At 40.1% G+C, this 24799-nt stretch overlaps 1 protein-coding gene across 1 annotated transcript in view; it reads left to right on the plus strand.

Moving 5' to 3' along the window:
• Positions 1 to 24799, plus strand: part of LOC149473686 (atrial natriuretic peptide receptor 1-like) — a 206497-nt gene that overhangs the window by 109864 nt on the left and 71834 nt on the right. The gene's annotated exons all lie outside the window — the stretch shown is intronic.

The raw sequence follows: 24799 nt of genomic DNA on the forward strand, positions 1-24799 counted from the left end.
GCAGCAGACTGTTGCCAATATCTCAGACTAGCCAATGTCACTGACTGTATCGCATAGCTTTTAAAAATAATATGAGGAATTTATTCATGCACACTTGTAAATTTACTGAAAGGTCCAGTTTAAGCAGAACAAAATACGGATTAAGCTACCTGTTTGCTAGTAATTAATTGCCATGATGAGTGATCCCCCATCATCTAGTAATTCATGAATAGGTGTGATCAGCAGCTGACAAGCTAATTACATGCCATTCATTAAAAAGAATGTGTGAGTGCTCCTTGCCCTCCTCCTGCTCTACTGTTGTCCCCCCAGCCCCTGTGTGTCTCTTTCCTCAAGTGCTGATGCCCCCCTAGCCTTTACAGGTGATGTGCTCGGGGTCTTGGCTTCATTTCTATTTCAAGTTCAGGATAGTAAGTGGGGAGATCGATAAACATGGCTCTCATATCTGAGAATCTCTTCACTTTGTGAATGAACACAGAAGAGCTCAGTATAGAGAAATTCCATGTTCAGTGTTAATGAGTTCTGAACAGCAGGGGAGAAGAGGATAGAGTACTAATTTTTTTTTCTATCACAAAGAGGAAACATCAGGGGTCTGATCCCTGATATTTCTCTAAAATGGAACTGTCACATTTGGTGTATTTACTGTATACTGTTATCATCCCCTGGTGACAGTACTAAAGTAAAAAAAAAAAAAACATGTTGCTGCCCACATAACACATATGGGCTTTAAAAGAGAAGTTGAGGTTTTTTTTTTTTTTAGAAGTCATACCTACCTAGGTGGATGCAGCACCAGTCTGATGCTGCATCTGTCCCCCACTGACTAAAAGTCTGAGAAATGAGCGATCAAAGACCACTGATCAATCACTTCTCAGTGCTCCCATGAGCAGAGAGCTGGTGACTGCCTGGGCTGTGGAGGGGGCAGGAGTGGCTGGCTCAGGCTCTCAGCGGATGAGTCAGATGCTGGTCAAGGGATCTTGGTGGATCCCAACTTTAAAGTTGGGATCTTTCACAATCCTGGACCAGCTGATGATGTCAGCCGACAGCAGACTTGTGCCTGCTGTCAGCTGAAAACGGGTCAAAGGAGTGCAGAATGAACTGAACTCCAGTGATCCACAGGAGAAGTACAGCCAAAAGAACTTTGGCTGTACTTCTCCTTTAACACTCACAAGCTGCACATACAGTATGCGTCACTGGGTGGCTGATGTTTCTATGCTGAAAGCTCACTGTCAGACAGCTCTTGAACCTAACTGCCAGCCAGCAGGACAGGCTCCTGATCATGTAACCACTGTGACAATCACAATTGTCACATGATCAATGATCCTTCTCACTCTCCTGGGAGTACAGACTTTATTAAAAGGATGCCAAGGCTAGGCAGGGAAGGACTTAACCTATGGCAGTTAATCTATGGCATTAAAATAATAAACACGCTCCATTCTCCCCCCCCCCCCCATACACACACACACACATACAATTTACACTGACATAATGGTCAGTTTTGTGATTTTCACCACTACCCAAAATTTACAGATAATTTTTATTACCGCAACAAACTTTGATAACTTTTAAGGGGGCAGTTGACTGGTGGCTAGTTGATGATAGGTAGCCTCCTCACCATCCATTTTAGAATGTGGGAGAAAACCCAAGCAAGCACAGGGTGAACATGAAAGCTCCATGCAGGTAGTGTCGTATTTATGGTATTTGACATAGCATTCATTTTGATAAATGCTGATTACATTTATTATATTTTAGGGGTTAATTATACAAGTTTGAGCGCAGTGCAGAAGATTTGTATCTGAGAAAAGTTTGTAGTGTATACGTTTTTGCCATCCTAAACTTCTATTGCAGTATTGTGTTTAACTTAGCACCTAAATGTGCTAAATAACCCATGGGTTATTTAAGGGCTCCACATTTGCCGGCTCCCTGCCTACTGAGGAAGCCCGAATCTGAGGCGTAACGCGTATAGGTGGAAGGAGCTGAGCCCTAGACATTTTCAATTGATGACCATCTGGGAGAACGGGGTGGTGAGCCATGTAACGAAATATACATTATATGCTGGCTTGTTTCTTACATTTTGCAGGTGTTTTTAATCTGGGCGATAATAAATCATTTTATAAATAGAGAGCACTTTGGTTCCACGTTTCTATTTTACATAATACATATTATATGAGAGCATCAGCTGGAGGGGTATATACTGTGGCAGTGCTGGGAGAGGAGCGGGAGGAAGACCACAGAGGGTGTATAAAAGTGTGTCCATATGTTGAGCGCATAATGATTTATTGATGAGGTCATAAAGTAAGGTGAGCAGGTTTTTCAACTAATGGTGGTGGCATGGTTGATACTGAAGAAGAGAGAAAAATTATTTTATACACATTGCACAGTGGTGTTATAAGAGACTTTTTATGGGACTTTAATTATTTATTTTTATTGATTTTTATATGAGATATTAGTCTATTGCGCTACACTTTATTGTTATTCATTTTGGTACAGGTGTTGTGAAGTCACTGACAGTGTCTTAGCAGCAACTATTCAGAGCACTATTGTATTATTTTAGGGTGTGTTGTGCTGATTGAATAGGGTTTTAGATCTAACTTAGCACCTGTTTAGTAAACTTCACATTACAGTCACTCATTTGGCTGATGACCTATTCTAATAAAAAAGTCTCCCATAAAAATGAGGACAAATGTCTTGCGCTATTTATTATGATTACCCACTGAATAAAGTCATAAAGACAACATATGTTAGTACAGTATGTAGTTATTTTTCTGCCCATTTATAAACTAACAGTATGGGGAAGTTAGTAAATATTATTTATTACAATAGAAACAAATATGCTTTAAATTCTATTGTTCTATTGCGCCACCATTTTTTGGTTTCAATCTTCAGAGTCTTCTCCAATGAAAAATAGAAATTCACAGATTACTGTAAACCCATGTTGTAATATGGGATTGCACTTTATTATTGTGGTTGTTGTTTACTTTTCCTGTGACATGAAGAATGTGATTCACCATTTGTATATGTCCTGAGGACCATTGCCACTGAGACAAAAAGTGACAGGGAATCAAAAATTTTAAGCTGTCACCAGGACAGGAGGCGAGAGAAAATCTTCCAATGGGGAGACTTGTTCCTTTGACCCAGGGTCTTGGATAATATTGTTTGGGGGGGGGCAGCTTGGGTATGCAGGGAACAATTAGGTGGTGTGTGCAGAATGCTGTGGCGAATTGCGGATGTGGCACAATTGTGTAACAAATGGAGGGGCTTAAAAACTTGTGCTTACTGGCTGTTAATGTGGTAATACATGCCTTATACCCAAAAAATGTGCTTTAATTATTGTGCAACACCACAAGAGTCTAAAACCCTCAAAATAATTTTTAGACAATGAGACACTTCAATTACATGTGTTTTCTGCACAAAGCCTATCTTTATAGTCAGTGACTACTTAGCAACCAGCAACTGTTGTAAAATGTAAATAGTGCAGTGCTCAGGAGCATACCATATACAATCCAAAGCACAGGGTGCAGTGATCAGAAATACAAAATACACAGTACAGTGTGCAGTGGGGGTTGATAACACACGTAATGCAGAGGTCAGGAAAGCATAATGCACAAGTCAGTAGATATTGTAAAACAAAAAATTACCTCTGTCTCCATGCCAAAATCTCTCTCAAATACGGCTCTCTGTCAAATACAGAATTCCCTCTATTACCCCCAGTACAGATTTTCCCCAGTGCAGATCTCCCCTAGTACATGTCTCCTGCAGTATATATCTCCCCAAGCACAGCTCTCCCCCCAGTACAGATTTCCTGTAATACAGATCTTCCCCTTTACAGCTCTCACCCAGTACAGCTCTCCAACTAGTACAGATCTTTCCAAGCACAACTTTCCCCCCACTATAGATTCCCCAGTATTTCAGATCTACCCTGGTACTTCTCTCCCCAGTAGAGAACCTCCCTCTTGTACAGATCTACCCCAGTACAGCTTCACCACTAGTACAGATCTTTCCAAGTACAGCTCTCCCCCCAGTATAGATTCCCCAGTATTACAGATCTACCCTGGTACATCTCTTCCCAGTACAGAACCTCCCTCTTGTACCGATCCACCCCAGTACAGTTCTACTCCAGTACGGCTCCACCACTAGTGCACAGCTTTCCCCCCAGTATAGACTCCCTGGTATTACAGATCTACCCTGGTACTTCTCTCCCCAGTAGAGAACCTCCCTCTTGTACAGATCTACCCCAGTACAGGTCCACCACTAGTACAGATATTTCCAAGCACAGCTCTCCCCCCAGTATAGATTCCCCAGTATCACAGATCTACCCTGGTACATCTCTTCCCAGTACAGAACCTCCCTCTTGTACAGATCTACCCCAGGACAGCTTTCCCCTCATAACACACTCACCAGACTAGGCAGTTCAGAGTGAGATGAAGTCTTCCCTTGCCTTGGTCTTGGAACTGACAAGGAGCTAAAGAGAGCCTCCCTCATCTGAATTGCCTGTCCCTGAGATCTTACAGGAGGCAGGAGAAGCTCCTGCTTAAGACACTCAGCAGCTGTCAGTTCTGCTGCTGTGCTATGGATGCACTGGGGAGAATTTAAACCCCCATCTCCCTCCTTATCTAAGCCCCTGCATTGACCTCACTTTAACCCTTTCACTGCCTAAATCAATTTTTTTTCCCATTTTGCCCACAATGGAAAAATGCAGTACATGAAAACACACTTTAAACCCCACAAGATATTGTATTTATTTTTAAAGCAGAGACACTGGAAAAACAAATCCTGGCAGCTGCAATTTTTATGCCAATGATATTTGTGCTACTGTTAATCAAATCTATAATTTGGGTAAAAATAGATTTAAACTAATTTAGGGAACACAAACACATAATCCCCAGGTTTTGGTAAAATTTAAAATGAGATTTTATTAAATAGATACCACATATGTTAAGCCTCAAAATTTTGCGCAGCAGCATAGCATTGAAAAACTAAAACTACAGATAAACCCGAGACACATGGCAAGGATCAGTCAGAGGACAGGACTTTCACCACCATGTAGTAGTGATCGGGCAGCTTTACAGCCATCCAGATCACTTTTACAAGAAATCCAGCAGCTGGAACTAAGAAAGTAAACAACTCCTGCAGCTATCGTCTAGTTTGTTTTTATGCCAATGCAGGGGTGTATTTACCATAAGTCAAATAATGCACTTACCTAGGGCAGCATTTCTCAGGGGGGCAGCACCTCCCCTCAGAAGAAGTGATGGAAGAAGGGACGCGTGCCATGGGAACCAGGTGAGATCCAAGAGAGGCTGCGGACTTGTCAGGAATGGACTCAGCACTGGAGGTGGGACTCACCTGCCGTGTGGGCTGCAGTACCAGGGCTGACCAGCGGGTGCTCTCAGCAGCCAGAAGCTCACTCCTGTAGTCAGCCAACACCTGGGCTGATTGCAGGAGATGTATTTAAGGAATGTCCAGGCCTGTGATCAGGGCCTTGGTGTATGTTTCCCATGAGCCCCTGTACCTGGTATCCTGTGTTCCTGCCTCGTTGCTGACCCTGCTTGATCCTGAGCTCTGCTGACCATCTCCTGTTGAACCCCTGGCTTGCCTGACCATCCTTCTGCCTGATCCTCGGTACCACGCTGCCCGCTACCTGCTGAACCTGGCTTGTGACCCCGACCATTCTCTGCTTGCCCCTCCTGTACCACGCTGCCCACACGATACCGACCTGGCCTGTCTGACTACGCTTACTTCACCCGACGATCCATCCCGCACGGATCACCTCTAGTAAGTCTGCCTGCCTCTTCCCATCAGACTCCGTTCCTGCACTCCCCTGCCAGTACTCTCTACCACAGCCGGATGCACTCAGGGGTCGCGACCTGGTTCCGGTCTGCACCAAGTCCATCCCCACCATCAGGGGCCCTGGTGAATAGCAGGCTGGGACTTAGACCCCGCGCCCTGAGGAAATCTGTGCTGTGGGCTCGGCCTGCCTGACCGCTCCACCTCTCCAGCCCTGACTGCACTGGTACCTATTAGTTTAAGGTTTATTGCACCTGGTTGTACATATTTATGTAAGTGTTGAGTTTGATTGTTTGCACTGCGTTTATGTTTGTGTTGTCTTTAATAAATTATATTGTGTTACACGCTATACCTGAAGTCTGTGTTTCCCTGTGTCGGTCCACACACCTCTGGTCATACCTGGAGCCCTGACAGGACTGCTTGATGGTGTGTGTAGAGCATGACCCCCGTTCCCAGGGATGTCCGGAGCTTTGAAGATGAGTGTGGAAGGCTCTCCTGAGTGGGGGGCAGGGGTGTTGTTGGTCAATATCAGGCTCTCTCCGCAGGAGGGGGAAGGGGGGGGGGTGGTCAGTGTCCATGGGGCAGATGATTTTTGTGTTCCCTAGGGCAGCACAAAACCTAAATACACCACTGTGCCAATGGTGCCATAATGATTACATAACTGTTAGGAAATGGCAAAAGGGTTAAAGAGATTTCCTTTCACTTTCTGTTTTTAAAAATGACAGGCTGACATTGGTAAAGAAGCCTCACATTCTCCTGAGAAACTGAACCAGTTTATGCCTGTTTTAATCCACAAAATGATATAATTACTAGGCTCTCTACATGACCAAGGGTTATGCCTCTTAACGTTTCTGCTCAGGACATGTTTTTAGGTCTTTTAAGGGTTAACTAGAGAAAATCTGCAGGACCTGATAGCATTTCAAGAATTGTAAAGAAATGTGCCTTTCACATGTCTATGTGGACATCTTTAATGGCAGGAGGTGGTGCCTTCTTGCTTGAAGTCCTCAAAAATTGTTCCAATCTCAAAGAAGTCTAGTATTTCCTGCCTTATTGATTATCATCCCATGGCTTTGACTTCTGTTGTAATGAAATGCTTTGAGAAATTATTCTTAAATCACACCAAGTGTGCAGTTCCCTGAGGCTGGATAACTACCAGTTTCCTTTTAAAGAAAATAGATCTATGGAGGATGTTGCGCTGGCCTTACATTCTGTATTATCTCAGAAAAATTATTTTAAAAATGATCAATAATGTCTGCAGGCTTTTTATCGGTTTTTAGTTCAGCGTTTAATGCAATTTTGCCAATGAAACTTGTTAGGCTATTTTTTTGTGACTGAGCCCAACCCTTTGTAACTGGGTTCTGGATTTTCTGGCTGAGAGGCAGCAGAGGGTAAAAGTTGATAATTAATGCTCACCAACACTGTCCCTTGTCCAAGAATGGTGAGCTCAGCCCCTTTTTTGTTTTGTATACACTTATGAATGTGTCTCTCGCTTTGAGGTGGACTCTGTAGTAAAATTTGCAGACTACACCATGGTATTGAAGAAAATAAGGGGCTTTGACAAGTCTGCATATTTTCAGGATATTGAAAACCTTGTTAGTTTGTGCATAGAGAACAACTTACAGCTGATTCACACATGTGCAGCGTGGATTGAAGCTCAGGTTTCACAGCTAATTGATACAGTAGTTCACAGGTTCACGTCAGGTTTATATCAGGCTCAGGACAGGATTAGCTCAGGATCTTATCCTGTTCACACATATGCAGTTTAGAAATGTTTTCCATAGAAGTCAATAGCTTGTAATCCGTACCTGAACGGGCCCACAGTGCTCAGAAATCGGACATGACTTTTTTTAAAACCGCACTAAATCTGCATAGTCAGTGTACCATACATATGTGAACAGGTACCATAGGAAGAAATGTTAGTTCACGTCATGCGGATTGGATGCGGTTCAAACCACATATATGTGAACAGGCACTTAAAGTTCAATGTAGCTAAGGAAATTATTGTCAGTGTTAGGAAAGTAAGAGACGTTGGCTATGAACTGGTATTGGATCGATGGGATGGAGGATGAGAGTGTATAGAAGTCCTGCTTTCTGGGAACAATATTCAGGGAGGATCTATTGTGGTGGGCAAGAGTCACCAGAGACTATATTTTTTTTAGGAAGTTATGGAGGGCAGGCTTTTCAGAACAGGTCCTCAATTATAAAGCTGCAATTGAAAGTGTGTTAACGTATCACATTTCTCTGTGGCAAGGATTATGCATGGTCTATGACAGAATATAATATAAACAATACAGAAAATTATTGCAAGGGTAGGTTTACAGATCATTGGGGAATTGTAGGAGAGGAGGTGTCTTTGGAGAGCAATTTCTATTTTAGAAGATATTTCATATCCTGGTAATGTGCTGTGTGCATTGCTACCTTGTGGTAGACAGTATAGAATTTTCTACTCCCGTACTAACAGATTACAGAATAGCTTCTTTCCTCACTCTTTACGGTTTTTGGATGCTAGAGGTGTTTTGGAATAAACTGATTGGAGGGTCATGTATTTATTATGGTATGTGTGTTGATTTCAGTTAAGTGTTTTTATGTAGGGTGTGGAATTCTTTTAAAGTGAGGGAGCCACAACTGTGTTTCCTTTTATGATTGTTATTGTGAAATGATAATACATTTTCTGAGTCTGGTTCTGTTTCTATGTCTATGGGACAGGAAGTGAAAGAAAATCTCCCCAATGGGTGAAAGAAAAGCTTATCAGGGGTTGAACCATCTCTGTTTTCCTAAACTTAAAAAAAAAAAGGTTTTTGCTGTAGATCTACTTTATTGTCATTACCCTCAGTAAAATACATAAGAAATCTTTCTTTATGCACTTGTTATATAAAAATATAGTATGTTTTGCAATATACTAATACCTGTAGTTAGGTTACTAACTAGCAAATAACACTGAGCTGATATTAAATTCAAAGTGTTTAAAGTACAATATCTTTATGGTGTAATTTAATGGCTAATTTGGGCTTTGAGTTTTCTCTCACGTAATATATTTTCAGTGGCAATTTGAAAGACGTACTGTACAATATTTACAGAGAATATTACAGCACAGATGGTGTTGATTGTTTTGTGGCATTTATATACCAGAAATAATGTAGTATTTATGACACTGATGAAATGTGGGAAAAACAGATGGCAGGGTATAAATTGCATAGCTTCATTTAAGACTCTGTGTTAGAGACACCAGCTTGACTTTAAGGCCCAAAAACTTCTACTAATATATCTCTGTCTCGTAAATGCTCTGGTTATAGTAAAAATTACACACTCATTATTTGAAAGAAATACTTCAGCCCAAAACACAACTATTGGGCTCATTATATCCACTGCTGTATGCTACCTAATTGGCAATTGATAATGCTTTATTGCATTGGCAGCCTTTAGAATATGTAGAGTCTACCAGATTCAGTGCAAGTGAAATGTTTGTAGCTAATTTTCTGCACATTGATTGCTCTCTCTTATTTTGGGAAATGCATGCCATTGGTTTGCAGGGGAAAGACAAGTACTGCATACCCTGTTGCGCTGATGATGCTTGTAATAGGGCAATATATAAAGTGATTCTAAAAGCAGAAGGTTTATTTTCTGTGCATTAAGATAACAAACCCCCTTATACTTACCTGAACCACATCTCCCCACATGGAAGAAAAATATATCAAAATATATTTAAATTTAAAAAAAAAAGAAAAAAAAAAAATATATATATATATATTATATATATATATATATATATATATATATATATATATATATTGCATGTTGAAATGCGTTTTTATTACAAAATATATGAAAAATATTTTTAAAAATACATTTCAAATATACTGTATGTCTTAAAAAATACAAATCTACATTTTTGGAATGCATTTACAAATATATGTAAAAATATATGTTAAAATGACTTTTTCATATGTTAAAAAAAATCTGAAGAATATATTTAAAAAATATATTTTGTAATAAAAACACATTTCAACATGCAGTGTATGTGTGTGTATGTGTGTGTATATATATATATATATATATATATATATATATATATATATATATATTGAAATATATTGAATATGGCCAAAATTGTACCATTTCAAATATATATTTGGGAAGAATATTTTTAAAATATATTTCAAATATATTTTTCTTCCATATTGGTCAGTCCAGCGATGTGCATGACAGCCACAGCTCTCCAGGTTCTCTTTCCTCATTGGCTCATACAGCAGTGGGAGCCAATATTGGAGACAATATTGGACAGAGTGCCAAGGGATAGCCATCATCCTTTGAGAAAGGTAAAAGGCAGGCAGTTTCACTATATCTAGCTGTATTTGAGTTAGAACTGTGTCCAGGCTATAGGTAGTACCTGTCCTGATGAAAATGGTTTATCCAGACAGAAAGTAGGGGAAAATCTACTGCAGAGACAGATTAAAAAATATCTGACAGGGGTTTAGGCCTTCCCTTTCTTTACTAAAAAGCATTTTTATTACTATGCTGCTATTGGAAAATTCCTCTCACTTCCTGTGTGGTAAAATGTCATCAGCAGGGGCGGACTGACCATTTGGAAACTCAGGCACTGCCTGAGGGCTCGGGGTTAGTAGGGGGCCCCATGAGATGCCCCTGGTACCTTTTTAATAGGCTTTTTTGAGTTTGGGCAAAGACACAGGGGCCCCATGATCCCCTATTGCCCAGGGGCCCCATGAGTTGTCAGTCCACCCCTGGTCAGCAGGTTAGGAACTGAGTCTCTTTCTCAGTGAGAATTTTTCTAATACAGGATTGCAGTTAAGAGAAGTTCAGGAAATAGAAAAACAAACATTTTTACCCAACAGGTGGATGCAGCATCAGTCCATCAGTGCATTTGTCCCCTGCAGCCTTTACACCAAGAACTGAGCAATCAAGACCAGGGATTGCTCAGCACTCAGTCTTCAGTGAGCAGAGAGCCACTGACTGTCAGTTACCGACTCTGTCCTCTGCCACTCTTACTGGAGCACTGGGCTCAGGCTCTCGGCAGTCGGGAATCTGGTTGGATCCAGAATTTAAAGTCGGGATGTCTCCAAAGCTTGGATGGGCTCAGTGAATACAGGTCATAAGAGTGCCGAACTAAGTGCATTTCTGTGACCAACAGAATAAGTAAGGGCCAAAAGAGCTTCGACCATACTTCTCATTCAAAACACAACAATGTTCTAAAAATTAGTTTTGACTGGACATACAAAGGGGTGTATTTATAAATGTTTTCACACAAGAGTAAGTTTTTTTTTTTTGTTGAATTGAATGAAAAAAATGTTTAAATCCTGGATGAAAGCTGTGTGAACCTTGTGTAAAAATATTTTTTTTACTGACCCTTTTAAGTTATTTGTGAAAAATATCTTTACTTTTGACTGTAAAGTAGGAGGTAATATTTAAACTACTACGGTAACCTCTTTTTATAATTTTTTTTATAAATTATGTATACAATATATTCAATCTTCAGTGAATATAATTAAATGAGGGCTTATATTAACAGATATACACAATACATTAGGAAACATTTTAGCAGCACTTCTTAAGTACTCCTAACTGTGGTATAATAGGTATTCATGAGCACCTATTAACATTTCAGATCTATGCATCTAAGTATAAACACTTGTACAGAAAATGAGATGTTTGGCATTTATGTAACTTTGCTGTGTAGGCTATTGCTCAATATAATATGCCACTGCATTACATTTGGCAGTTTTCCTTGAAAGCATTACCTAACTCAGCTTCATACTGGAAAATCTACCCCACTTGTTTAAAAGAAAATCAGTAACTTATTTACAATTTAAATATATACTGTATATGTGAATACCATCAGCCTATCCAGTGTGTATCAACTTGTATGTTTACATTAGTTACTTACAGTGAAAGAAATAAGTATTTGATCCCCTGCTGATTTTGAATGTTTGCCCACTCACAAAGAAATGATCAGTCTAAAAATCGAATGGTAGGTGTATTGTAACACTGAGAGACAGAATAGCAACACAAAATTCAAAAGAAATGCATGTCTAACAAATTATGCACTGATTTGCATGTTCATGAGGGAAAAAAGAAGTATTTGATCCCCTATCATTCAGCAGGATTAGTGTTTTTCATACAGGTAACAAGCTGAGATTAGAATCAGTCTCTTAAAGGGAGTGCTGCTAATCTCTGTATAACCTGTATAAAAGACACCTGTCCACAGGAGCAAGCAAACAATCACATTCCAAACTCTCCACCATGGCAAAGACCAAAGAGCTGTCCAAGGATGTCAGGGACAAAAATGCAGACCTACACAAGGCTGGACTGGGCTACCAAACTATCGCCAAGCAGCTTGGTGAGAAAGTGACAACAGTTGGTGCAATCATTCGTAAATGGAAGAAACACAACACAACTGTCAGTCTCCCTAGGTCTTAGTGCACCATGCAAGATCTCACCTCGTGGAGTGTCAATGATCATGAGAATAGTGGGGAATCATCCCAGAACTACACGTGAGGATCTTGTCAATGATCTTCAGGCAGCTGGGACCACAGTCAGCAAGAAAACAATTGGTAACACACTACGCCGACAAGGATTGAAATCCTGCAGTGCCCGCAAGTTCCCTCTGCTCAAGAAAGTACATGTCCAGGCCTGTCTGAAAATTGCCACTGAACATCTGAATGATGCAGAGGAGGACTGGTTGAAAGTGTTGTGGTCAGATGAGACCAAAATCGAGCTCTTTGGCATCAACTAAACTCGCTGTGTTTGGAGGAGGAGGAATGCTGCCTATGACCCTAAGAACAACATCTCAACTGTCAAACATGGTGGTGGAAACATTCTGCTTTGGGGGTGTTTTTCTGCTAAGGGGACAGGACAACTACACCGCATCAAAGGGATGATGGACGGGGCAATGAACCATCAAATCTTGAGTGAAACCTTCTTCCCTCAGCCAGGGCATTGAAAATGGGTCGTGGATGGGTGTTCCAGCATGACAATGACCAAAAACACACGGCCAAGGAAACAAAGGAGTGGCTCAAGAAGAAGCACATTAAGGTCCTGGAGTGGCCTAGCCAGTCTCCAGACCTTAATCCTATTGAAAATCTGTGGAGAGAGCTGAAAGTTCGAGTTGCCAAAGTCAACCACCAAACCAAACCACCGAACCAGTGGGCTTCAGCAGTTGATATGTATATTGCTGACAGCGGAGAGTCGCTGTTGTCAGAATTATAATGTCTCAGTGAGGGGATTCTTCTAGCCACCATGACTGTGTACATGGGGGGAATCTGTTTTTAAAAAAAAGAAAAAAAAAACCAACAATTTTTGGATGGCCTTAGGCTTTCCTTGATGATGTCTTTCCGAAAGATGTTCCAGATCCCAAAGCTATTGACAGCAGCAGACAGTAATAAAGGGCCACAATGCAGAGGTGGTCAGTGCCACTAGACTACCACAAAGATGACTTTTGGGAGCCAACCCTTTAATTGTGAGGGGCTGGCTTTGTCTATTCCTTCAGATTATTGGCTCTCAGAGACTCATCTGACCAAGGACAAAAGTTTTGCAATGTATTCAAGGTTTAGGTGCATGTTCTTAACCATAAATTCTGGGTAATGGCAAATCAGAAAACTGGAAGATCCACCTGTAACCGAAGCTGACAGCGAATTTAAACTTCTAACCACAGAGACAAGGAAAAAAACACTTTGCCTACCCACCTTGAGGGTGACATTATACCCATAAAGAGATATTAAAAGTACCCAGATGCACAAATGCATTAATTTGCCTCTATACCCATATGGAAGAAAACTATATTTGAAATATATTTTAAAAATATTCTTCCTACATATACATGTGAAACTCAAAAAATTAGAATATTGTGCAAAAGTTCATTTATTTCAGTAATACTACTTAAAAGGTGAAACTAATATACCCCCCTGGGTAGCTCCAAGAGATTCCCTTAATTTCTGTAGATTTCTTCTCACTTCCTGTTTTGGCTATGGGAAAGGAAGTAAAGGGAAATTGCCCCAATGAGACACAGATGTAAAAAAAAACTGACAGGGGTTATAACCCTCACTTACTCTATCCAAAATAAAAAAAAAATGTTTTCCTATACTTCTAATTTTAAAAAACAGCAGATAAAAGATTTATGAGGCTAGATGTATTCACAATTGGGTAGAGAAGCTGAAGGCAAAATTTAGTTGCCATATATAAATAGTGCTGTGCATTATAATGTGTGTTGAGGATCTGAGTGATTGTACTTGCTAGAAGCACTTCCATCCTCACAGAAAACTGGCTTGCTGTCAGTGTCATAGTAAATTGTCCTTTCATCATGCCAAGGTCAATGGAAATGTAATTAATGGCATGCTCAGTACCTGTACAGTTACAATATGGCTGACATGGAGCCTGAAGCTCCAGTTCTGATAATGCCAAGATGTCATACAATGTGATTGATGGCAGAGCCTGCTCTTATGGTGGTGTGCCTTGAAAATGTATATTTTGAGAGTAGCAAGTATTAAAAGTGGTTTTCATTAGCGATAACCAAATCTGCTTAAGTTCACTTTTCTACCAGTTTAGTGAACTTGAACCTGCCATCTGCTTTCTTTTTTATTATTTATTCATTTTTACCAAACATTTTTTCTCCTTATACAAAAATACATGACACATCACAGACGACAACAACAACAACAACCCCCCCCCCAAAAAAAAAAAAACCCCAAAAGGCTTGCAATGTACAGTATTCAATGAAGAAAAGAGAAAAAAACACCAATCCAAACCTACTGTGGGAGTTGTGCTCCTGTATGTCCGTATGAGCCTTTTATATATAGGTATGGGCATAAATATACCTCACTCAAAAATAACAGAGTAGATATATGAATATATTACCGCAGTAACCTATCTTGGATACCTTCAAGTAGGGTCGTCTGAGGGCATCCTCTTTTTGATGCGCCAATTTTTCCCCAAAGAGTAATTAACCTCCTTAATCCAATCTTCCACTCTTGGAGGGGCAGGTGAAGCCACTAACTTGCTTGCCAAAAACAGATGATTAATAGCCAGCTTTGAAGAGTTATTTAACGCCAAAAAAAGCTCCCCCAAAACACAGCTGAACGAGACAGAGGGGGAAAAACTGATAGATATATCTTATGCCATTGGATTCCCATTTTTCCATGGTACCCAATTTAGCAACTTCCAACAGAGTATAATTTCCCCACAGAGGAGTGTATGTAGAGAATCACTCATAACTAAGCACAGATTTAACCGCTTAAGGACCGCCCTATAGCAGATATAATGCTACAGTGCGGCACCTGTGTGCAGAATCACATGTATATATACGTAATTTTGCATTAATGGGTAGGGGGCATGTGTCCTACCAGTGCTGCCATTCGCGGCTGTGGATGTCAATCACCGGGTCCCAGCTGGTAATTACCCGCCGATACCTGGTGATTACCGGTGATCACCAACGGGGAGGAAGATTGTTTTGTTTTTGTCAGCTCAAGCACACTGCTCGGGATGGCTGTGCACAGTAAAGCCATCCCGATCATTGTGCTTACAGTGAAGAACCCCGCCCCCTAGTAAAACACTCCCAGCACACAGTTAACCCTTTGATCGCCCCTCACATTAACCCCTTCCTACCCAGTGCCATTAGTACAGTGTCAGTGCTTTTTTTAGCACTGATCACTGTATTGGTGGCACTGGGGTGTCAGTGACACTAAGTTAGTTCCCCCCCAGTGTCAGAATGTCCACCGCAGTCCCGCAGAAAGTCGCTGATCGCCGCCATTACTAGTGGAAAAAAAAAAATCCCATTATCTATACTGCCATTTGTAAACGTTATAACTTTTATGTAAACCAATTAATTCACATGTATTGGGATTTATTTTTAGCAAAGACACGTAGCAGAATACATTTTGGCCTACATTTATGATGATATTTGATTTTTAAAAAATTTTTTACTGGACATGTTTAATAGCAAAAGTCCAAAATATTGTTTTTCTTCTCAAAATTGTCAGTATTTTTTTGCTTATAGCGCAAGAAATAAAAAATACACAGACGATCAAATACCACTGAAAGAAACCTCAATTTGTGGGAAAAAAAAAGGACATACATTTCATTTGGGTGCATGACCGTGCAGTCATCAGTTAAATAACGCAGTGCCGTAACACAACAATGGCCTGGCCATGAAGGGGGGTAAATCCTTAGGAGGGCAGGTGGTTAAACTTGTCTCAAATTTTTTTGAATCATTAAAAAGTAGCAAAGGATTTCAAATGCAGTAACTCTCTGGCTTCTAAAAGCAATACCACCCTCATGTCACCCAAAATATCTTGCATATATATATGCCTGGTGTCTCTATTCCCAGCCACAAGGAGACCTGTTAAATGTTGAATCTGACTAGCTATGTAGTATAGTCGTATTTTAGGGAGTGCCAATCCTCCTTGATCTAAGGGTCTTTGTAAAAGTTTTAACTTCACTCTTGGAAATTTAGATGGGATCATTCTGGAACAAATATAGCAACTGGGGGAGCCAGATCATTTTAATTACGTTGGTGTGACCAGCAGCTGAAAGTGAAACTACCAATCACAGGGGTCAGATTCAAGGTTAAATAATCCTTGAGGTGGGAAGAGATAATGCCCAAATGATGGAATTAATTCACAGATTTTCTGTCATGGATCTCCAGCATTAACCACTTGCCCTCCTGAAGATTTATCCCTCTTCCTGACAGGCCATTTTTTGCTATTTGGCTCTGCGCTATATCAGCTGGTAATTGTGTAGTCATGCAATGCTGTACCCAAAAGAAATATATGTCCTTTTTCATTCAAATAGAGCTCTGTTTTGGCGATATTTTGCACCTCTAGGTTTTCTAATTTTGGCGCTATAAAAAAAAAAGACAAAATTTTGAAAAAAAAACCTAATATTTTCTCATTTCTGTTATAAAAAATATCCAATAAACTCAAATTTCGTCATGATTTTAGGCCAAAATGTATTTTGCTATATTTCTTTGGTAAAAAAAATCCCAATGGGTGTATATTAATTGGATTATGTAAAAGTTATAGCATCTACAAACTATGGTATAGAAAGTTATAGCATATATCCTAGATTGTAAGCTCGAAAGAGCAGGGCCCTCGAACCCCTCGTGTATTGTTTTGTTTCTGTCTTGTCTCATGTTCTGTCCCCTTTGCTATTGTACAGCGCTGAGCAAAGCCTTTGGTGCTATACAAATGCTGTATAATAATAATAATAATATACAATTGCACGGTCATGCAGTGTTGTACATAAATGAAATTTCTGTAATTTTTTTCCCCCACAAATAGAGCTTTCTTCTGGTGGTATTTCTTTTGCACGATAAAGAAAAAAAGACCGACAATTTTGAAAAAAAACCCCAATATTTTCTAAGTTCTGTTTTAAAATATACCTAATAAACTTTAAATGTCATCATAAATTTAGGCCAAAATCTATTTTACTACATGTCTTTGGTAAATAAAAAAATCCCAATAAGTGTATATTAATTGGTTTATGTGAAAGTTATAGCATCCGCAACTATGATATACAGGTGAAACTCAAAAAATTAGAATATTGTTCAAAAGTTCATTTATTTCAGTAATGCAACTTAAAAGGTGAAACTAATATACGAGATAGACTCATTACATGCAAAGCAAGATAGTTCAAGCCGTGATTTGTCATAATTGTGATGATTATGGCTTACAGCTCATGAAAACCCCAAATCCACAATCTCAGAAAATTAGAATATTGTGAAAAGGTGCAATATTCTAGGCTCAACGTCTGACACTCGAATCAGCTAATTAAGCCATAACACCTGCAAAGGGTTCCGGAGCCTTTAAATGGTCTCTCAGTCTGGTTCAGTAGGAATCACAATCATGAGAAAGACTGCTGACCTGATAGTTGTGCAGAAAACCATCATTGACACCCTCCATAAGGAGGGAAAGCCTCAAAAGGTAATTGCAAAAGAAGTTGGATATTCCCAAAGTGCTGTATCAAAGCACATTAATAGAAAGTTATGTGGAAGGGAAAAGTGTGGAAGAAAAAGGTGCACAAGCAGCAGGGATGACCGCAGCCTGGAGAGGATTGTCAGGAAATTGCCATTCAAAAGTGTTGGGGACTTTCACAAGGAGTAGACTGAGGCTGGAGTCAGTGCATCAAGAGCCACCACACACAGACGGATCCTGGACATGGGCTTCAAATGTCGTATTCCTCTTCTCAAGCCGCTCCTGAACAACAAACAACATCAGAAGCGTCTTACCTGGGCTAAATTAAAACAGACCTGGTCTGTTGCTCAGTGGTCAAAAGTCCTCTTTTCTTATGAGAGCAACCTTTGCATCTCGTTTGGAAACCAAGGACCCAGAGTATGGAGGAAGAATGGAGAGGCACACATTGTAAGATGCTTGAAGTCCAGTGTGAAGTTTCCACAGTCTGTATTGATTCAGGGAGCCATGTCATCTGCTGCTGTTGGTCAATTGTGCTTCATTAAGTCCAGGGTTAACGCAGCCGTCTACCAGAAGATTTTGGAGCACATCATACTTCCATCGGCAGACAAGCTTTATGGGGATGCTGACTTCATTTTCCAGCAGGACTTGGCACCTGCCCACACTGCCAAAAGCACCAAAACCTGGTTCAATGACCGTGGGATTACTGTGCTTGATTGGCCAGCAAACTCGCCTGACCTGAACCCCATAGAGAATCTATGGAGCATTGCCAAGAGAAAGATGAGAGACATGAGACCGAACAATGCAGAAGAGCTGAAGGCCGCTATTGAAGCATCCTGGTCTTCCATAACACCTCAGCAGTGCCACAGGCTGATAGCTTCCATGCCACGCCGCATTGAGGCAGTAATTGCTGCAAAAGGGGCCCAAACCAAGTACTGAGTACATATGCATGCTTCTACTTTTCAGAGGTCCGATATTGTTCTATGTACAATCCTTGTTTTATTGACTGAATGTAATATTCTAATTTTCTGAGATTGTGGATTTGAGGTTTTCATGAGTTTCACCTGTAGAAACTGGAATTTACGCCATTTTTTGCTATACGGCGCTGCGCTAGTTGCAATTTGCAACTGACAACTGCAATGCTGTACATAAAAAAATGTATGTTATACTATTTTCCCACAAATAGAGGTTTCTTTTGGTGGTATTTGCCTCTGGGTTTTTTTATTTTTTGCGCTATAAACAAAAAAAATCGACAATTTTAAAGAAAAAAAATGTTCTACTTTGTGTTATAAAAAATATCCAATAAAATCAAATTTCATCATAAATTTAGGCCAAGATGTATTCTGCTACATGTCTTTGGTAAACAAAATCCCAATAAGCGTATATTAATTGGTTTGTGTGAACGTTATAGCGTCTACAAACAATGGTATAGATATTGGAATTTACACAGCTTTTACTTTCTGACTGCCCATCACATTTCTTGAACTGCTAAAATGCCAGGGCAGTACAAACACCCCCAAATGACCCCTTTTTGGGGGGTATAACATTTTTTACACAAAGTTGTCATTTAACCACTTCCAGACCGGACACTTTTACCCCCTTCCTGACCAGGGCAATTTTCAGCTTTTAACGCTATCTTACTTTGAATGACAATTGCACGGTCATGCAACACTGTACCCAAATGAATTTTTTACCATTTTTTTGAGATAGATAAAGCTTTATTTTGGTGGTATTTATTCACCACTGGGATTTGTATTTTTTTTGCTATGTAAATGAAATGTCCAAAAAATTTGAAAAAAAGTGTTTTTTTTAATAAAATTTTGCAAATAAATAATATTTCATCATAAATCTTAGCCAAGGAACTGATCTCAGTGGCAAAAGATCACCCCGAGCGATTCAGGAAGACTTGGGCTTGTTGGACCCATTTCCAATCTACTGATACTTACCTTGGCTTGCTGAAGGATTGAACGAGAAAGACTTGGAGACACAGAAGGCCTCTAGAACTTTCACCTCGGCAATAACTCCATTAACGGTCATTCACTGAATTATATCGCTAATTAAAAAGATGGAATTAGATACAGCCAGGCTGTTACTAATAGATGTAACTGGTTTGGTTATGCTTATTTAAATATGAACCTCATCATCCAACCACTTCCCCCCCCCCCCCCCCCCCTGTTTTTTTTTTTTTTTTTTTCTTTTCTCCCTCTTCTCTCCCTCTCTCTCTCCCCATTCCCCCCTTCTATTTGTCATGTGGGTCTCCTCCCACCTCATTTTGATATCTCATCTCATATTCTTCCTCCATCCCCACGCTCCTCTCTTTCTTTTCTTTTCCTTCTCACATTTACACCCGCTTTTCTCATAATCTAATTAGCTATTATTCTCATTCGGTACGGAACACTCATAGCTATACAGATGTAACAATATTCTACAACAGTAGCCCACATTTTTTAGAGATGGAAATATATGTCATAGATGCCTTGAGAGGATACTTTTGTCGATCACTTCAGAATCCGCTTATGTGTACTCTCCTTACATAGAGCCTAGTGTATAACATAATTATCTAAAGTACTTGCTGCTGTCAGTATTACTATGGTTACGTCTATCACTTTTGCCTTACTGTGGAACTCCGTCCTCTGATGTTCTACAAATTAATATATTGTCTTGATCCCGTCTGCGTTACGGGAGAACGTACAAGCAATTTTGCACGGACTGCGATCCGTATCTGTCTATCATTTGTTTACCTTTCATACTTCAATAAAACGTTTTTTTGGAAAAAAAAAAAAAAAAAAAAAAATAATAAATCTTAGCCAAAATTTATTCCGTTATCTTTTTAGTAAAAAAAAAAATCCAAATTAGTTTATAAGCAAAAATTATAATTTTTAAACATTTTTTTTTACATTTTTATTTTATTTTTTTATATTATTATTATTTTTTTTTTTTTACATACAGTACAGCAGTACAGTGTCACCATGGTGACACTGTACTACTTGTGAGGGGTGATGAAGATTTTTTTTTTTTTTTTACACTGATTGCTTTTACACCCATATAGGATGTAAAAGCAATCATTTCTCTTTCTCTCTGTGTGCATTCTTGCACTCATTGAGAAGAACTGAGTGAGCTGTGATTGGTCACAGCTTGTCACATGGTACAAGGCTTTTGTGAATAGCCTTGTACCATGTGACCTCTGTGATCAGTCACAGATTTCACACATAGTAAGCAATGATGTCAGAAGTGACATCTTGCTTACTACTTTGCATGTGATCACTGATTGGCCAATCAGTGATCACATGATCGGGACCTCGCACAGAGGTCCCGTCTGACGATCGGTGTTTCACTGTGTCCGGAGGACACAGCGGGCACCGGATCGCGGTGCTGCGCGCTCCCAGGGAGCGCGCACAAGCAGGGTGCGGGGAGGCCGTTTATAGACGGCCACCCGACCCTGCAGTGCCACCGTCTGGCCGTTTATATACAACGGCCGGTCGGGAAGTGGTTAAATGGTATATTGCTCACACATGCCATGGGTATATTTCGAATTACACCCCAAAATTTATTCTGCTATGTCTCCTGAGTATGGGGACACCACATGTGTGAGACTTTTTAAGAGCCTAGCCACATAGGGAAGCCTGAAATCCAATGACCCCTTTGAAAGCCTGAAGGTGCGTAACTTCCTCATTTCACTTCCTCACCACCTATCAGTTTCAGTGGCTTTGAAAATGCAGGATAGCACAATACCCCCCCCCAAATGACCCCTTTTTGGAAAGTAGACACGCCAGACTATTTGCTGAGTGGCATGTTAAGTAAATGGAATACTTTATTTTTTTACCACAAACTTTTGGAAAATGACACCCAAAGGAACTTAACCACTTCAAGTCCAGACACTTTCACCCCCTTCCTGTCCAGGCTAAATTTCAGCTTTCAGTGCTATCACACTTTAAATGACAATTGCGTTGTCATGCAACACTGTACCCTTATGAAGTTTTTAGCATTTTTGTGAGACATATAAAGCTTTATTTTGGTGGTATTTATTCACCACTGGGATTTTTATTTTTTTGCTATATAAATTAAAAACTCCAAACATTTTGAAAAAAAAGTTTTTTTTATAAAAGTTTGCAAATAAATAATCTTTCTTCATAAATCTTGGCCAAAATGTATTAATCTATCTTTTTAGTAAAAAAAAAAATAACCCAAATTAATTTATAACTAAAAATTATAATTTTTCAAAAAATTTGTTTACATTTTAATTTAATTTTTTTTTATTATTATAGTTTTTTTTTAACATACTGTCACCCTAGCAGTACAGTGGCACCATAGTGACACTGTACTACTTGTGGGGGGGGGATGAAGATTTTTTTTTTTTTCTTTTACACTGATTGCTTTTACACCCATAAAGGCTGTAAAAGCAATAATTTCTCCTTCTCTCTGGCTGCATTCGTGCAGCCATTGAGAAATACTGTGTGAGCTGTGATTGGTCACAGCTTGTCACATGGTACAAGGCTGTTGTGAATAACCTTGTACCATGTGACCTCTGTGATCATTCACAGATTTCACAAGTAGTAAGCAATGAAGTCAGAAGTAACATCTTGCTTGCTACTATTCATGTGATCACATGATCGGGACCTCACACAGAGGTCCCGTGCAACGATCGGTGTTCCACTGTGTCTTCCGGATGCAGCAGGCACAGGATCACGGTGCCGCGCATTTCTAGGCAGCGCGAACAGGCAGGGGAGAGAGGAGGACGTTAATAAACGGCCACCCACTCCTGCAATGCTCTCGTCCGGCCGTTTATATACATGGGCCAGACGGGAATTGGTTAATAAAACACATGGTGAGTATTTTGCAGATCTAATTTTTTTTTCTCATAAGGTTTTGAAAACTAAAAAAAGAAAAAATAAATTTTCGTTTTCTTTCTTCATTTTCCAAAAACGTGTGGCAACAAACGAGATCTGCAAATACTTAGCATGCCTCTTATCAAATTCCTTGGGGTGTTTACTTTCCAAAAAGGGGTCATTTAGGGGGGATTTATACTGATCTGGCATTTCAGGGCCTCTGAAACTGTGATAGGTAGTCAGGAAGTGTAATAAGGAAATAAACCCCTTTAAAAAGGTATCTTGTATGCGGCTAGACCACCAAAAAGTCTCTCACATGTGGTATCCCCATAGTTAGGAGAAGTAGCAGAATGTATTTTGGGGAGTAAGAAGACACCCTAGAGAATAAATTGGCGGGTGTTGCAATTTTTTAGGTCACACAGTACTTGTGCAGCGATTTTTCAAAAACAAATTTTTTGAAAAAAATAAAAAATTTTGAATTTTAATGCATAAAAACACAATATATTGGCCAATTGTTTGGCAATATATAAAAGATGATTTTATTCTGAGTAAATAGATGCCAAACAGGACATGCTTTAAAACTATGCACGCCCCGTGCAATGGCGTCAAACTACATACATTTTTAATATCCATAGGTGATGCTTTAAAAGCCTTTACAGGCTACCACTTCAGATTTACTCAGAAGGTCTAGTGCAAGAATCAATGCCCTCAACCTGGCATTTGCTGCGATACCTCACATGAAGGTGCAACTGCTGTTTACATACCAACACGGGGCCAACGTTTGCATGTGCCACTGCGTGCAAGCATTTTTTAAAAATGATTTATTTATATATATTTTTTATTTTTACATTGTCCCTTTTCATTTTCATTTACTTTTTAATCAGAGTATAGCATTAGCATCAAGTCAAATAAACTCCTGGGATATTGATCTGGTCAGTAAGTAGCAGAGGGGTTGTTAATCAATTTCAGCTGCTGTGGTGTTCATGAAATTAACAACAGGTGCACTAGCTGGGCAAAAATCAGACAACCCCCAAAACAGGAATGGTTTTACAGGTGGAGGCCACTGATATTTTTTTCCCTACTCATCTTTTCTGACTGTTTTTCACTATTTTTGCATGTGGCTAAGCTCAGTGTCACTACTGGTAGCATGAGGTGATACCTGGACCCTACAGAGGTTGCACATGCAGTCTACCTCTTCTAGGATGGCACATCAATACGTGCCATTACCAGAAGGTCGCAAGAGCATGGAGGAGATTCCGAGAGACAGGCAGTTATTCTAGGAGAGCTGGACAGGGCCATAGAAGGTCCTTAATACATCAGCAGGACTGGTATCTGATCCTTTGTGCAAGGAGGAACAGGATGAGAACTGCCAGAGCCCTACAAAATTACTTCCCGCAGGCCACTGGTGTGAATGTCTCTGACCAAACAATCAGAAACAGACTTCATGAGGGTGGCCTGAGGGCCCGACATCCTCTAGTAGGCCCTGTGCTCACTTTCCGGCACCATAGAGCTCGAATGGCATTTAAGATTGAACACAAGAATTGGCAGGTCCGCCACTGGCTTCCTGTGCTTTTCACAGATGAGAGCAGGTTCACCCTGAGCACATGTGACAAATGTGAAAGGGTCTGAAGAAGCCGTGGAAAACATTATGCTGTCTGTAACATCGTTCAGTATGACCATTTTGGTGTGTCAGTGATGGTCTGGGCAGGCATATCCATGGAAGGACGGGCACATGTCTACAGGCTAGACAATGGCCCCCCTGACTGTCATTAGGTATTGGGATGAAATCCTTGGACTCCTTGTCAGACCCTACACTGGTGCAGTGGGTCCTGGGTTCCTCCTGGTGCATGACAATGCCTGGCCTCATGTGACGAGAGTATGCAGGCAGCTCCTGGAGGATGAAGGAATTGATATCATTGAATGGCCCTCACGCTCGCCTAACCTAAATCCAATAGAACACCTCTGGGATATCATGTTTTGGTCCATCCAACGTCGCCAGGTTGTACATCAGACTGTCCAGAAGCTCAGTAATGCCCTGCTCCAGATCTGGAAGGAAATACCCCAAGATACTATCCGTCGTCTCATTAGGAGCATGCCCTGATGTTGTGAGGCATGCATACAAGCACATGGGGGCCATATAAACTAAGGAGCACCATTTTGAGTTGCTGCAATGAAATTTCAGCATAATGAACAAGCATGCTGAATCATTTTTTTACTTTGATTTTCGGGGTGTCTTTGAATTCAATCCTCTGTAGGTTGATCATTTTCATCAAACTAAGG

The sequence above is a fragment of the Staurois parvus genome, unplaced genomic scaffold (assembly GCF_062004578.1).
Source record: "Staurois parvus isolate SC_StPar_1 unplaced genomic scaffold, SC_StPar_1.0 ptg000012l, whole genome shotgun sequence".
Taxonomy (NCBI): domain Eukaryota; kingdom Metazoa; phylum Chordata; class Amphibia; order Anura; family Ranidae; genus Staurois; species Staurois parvus.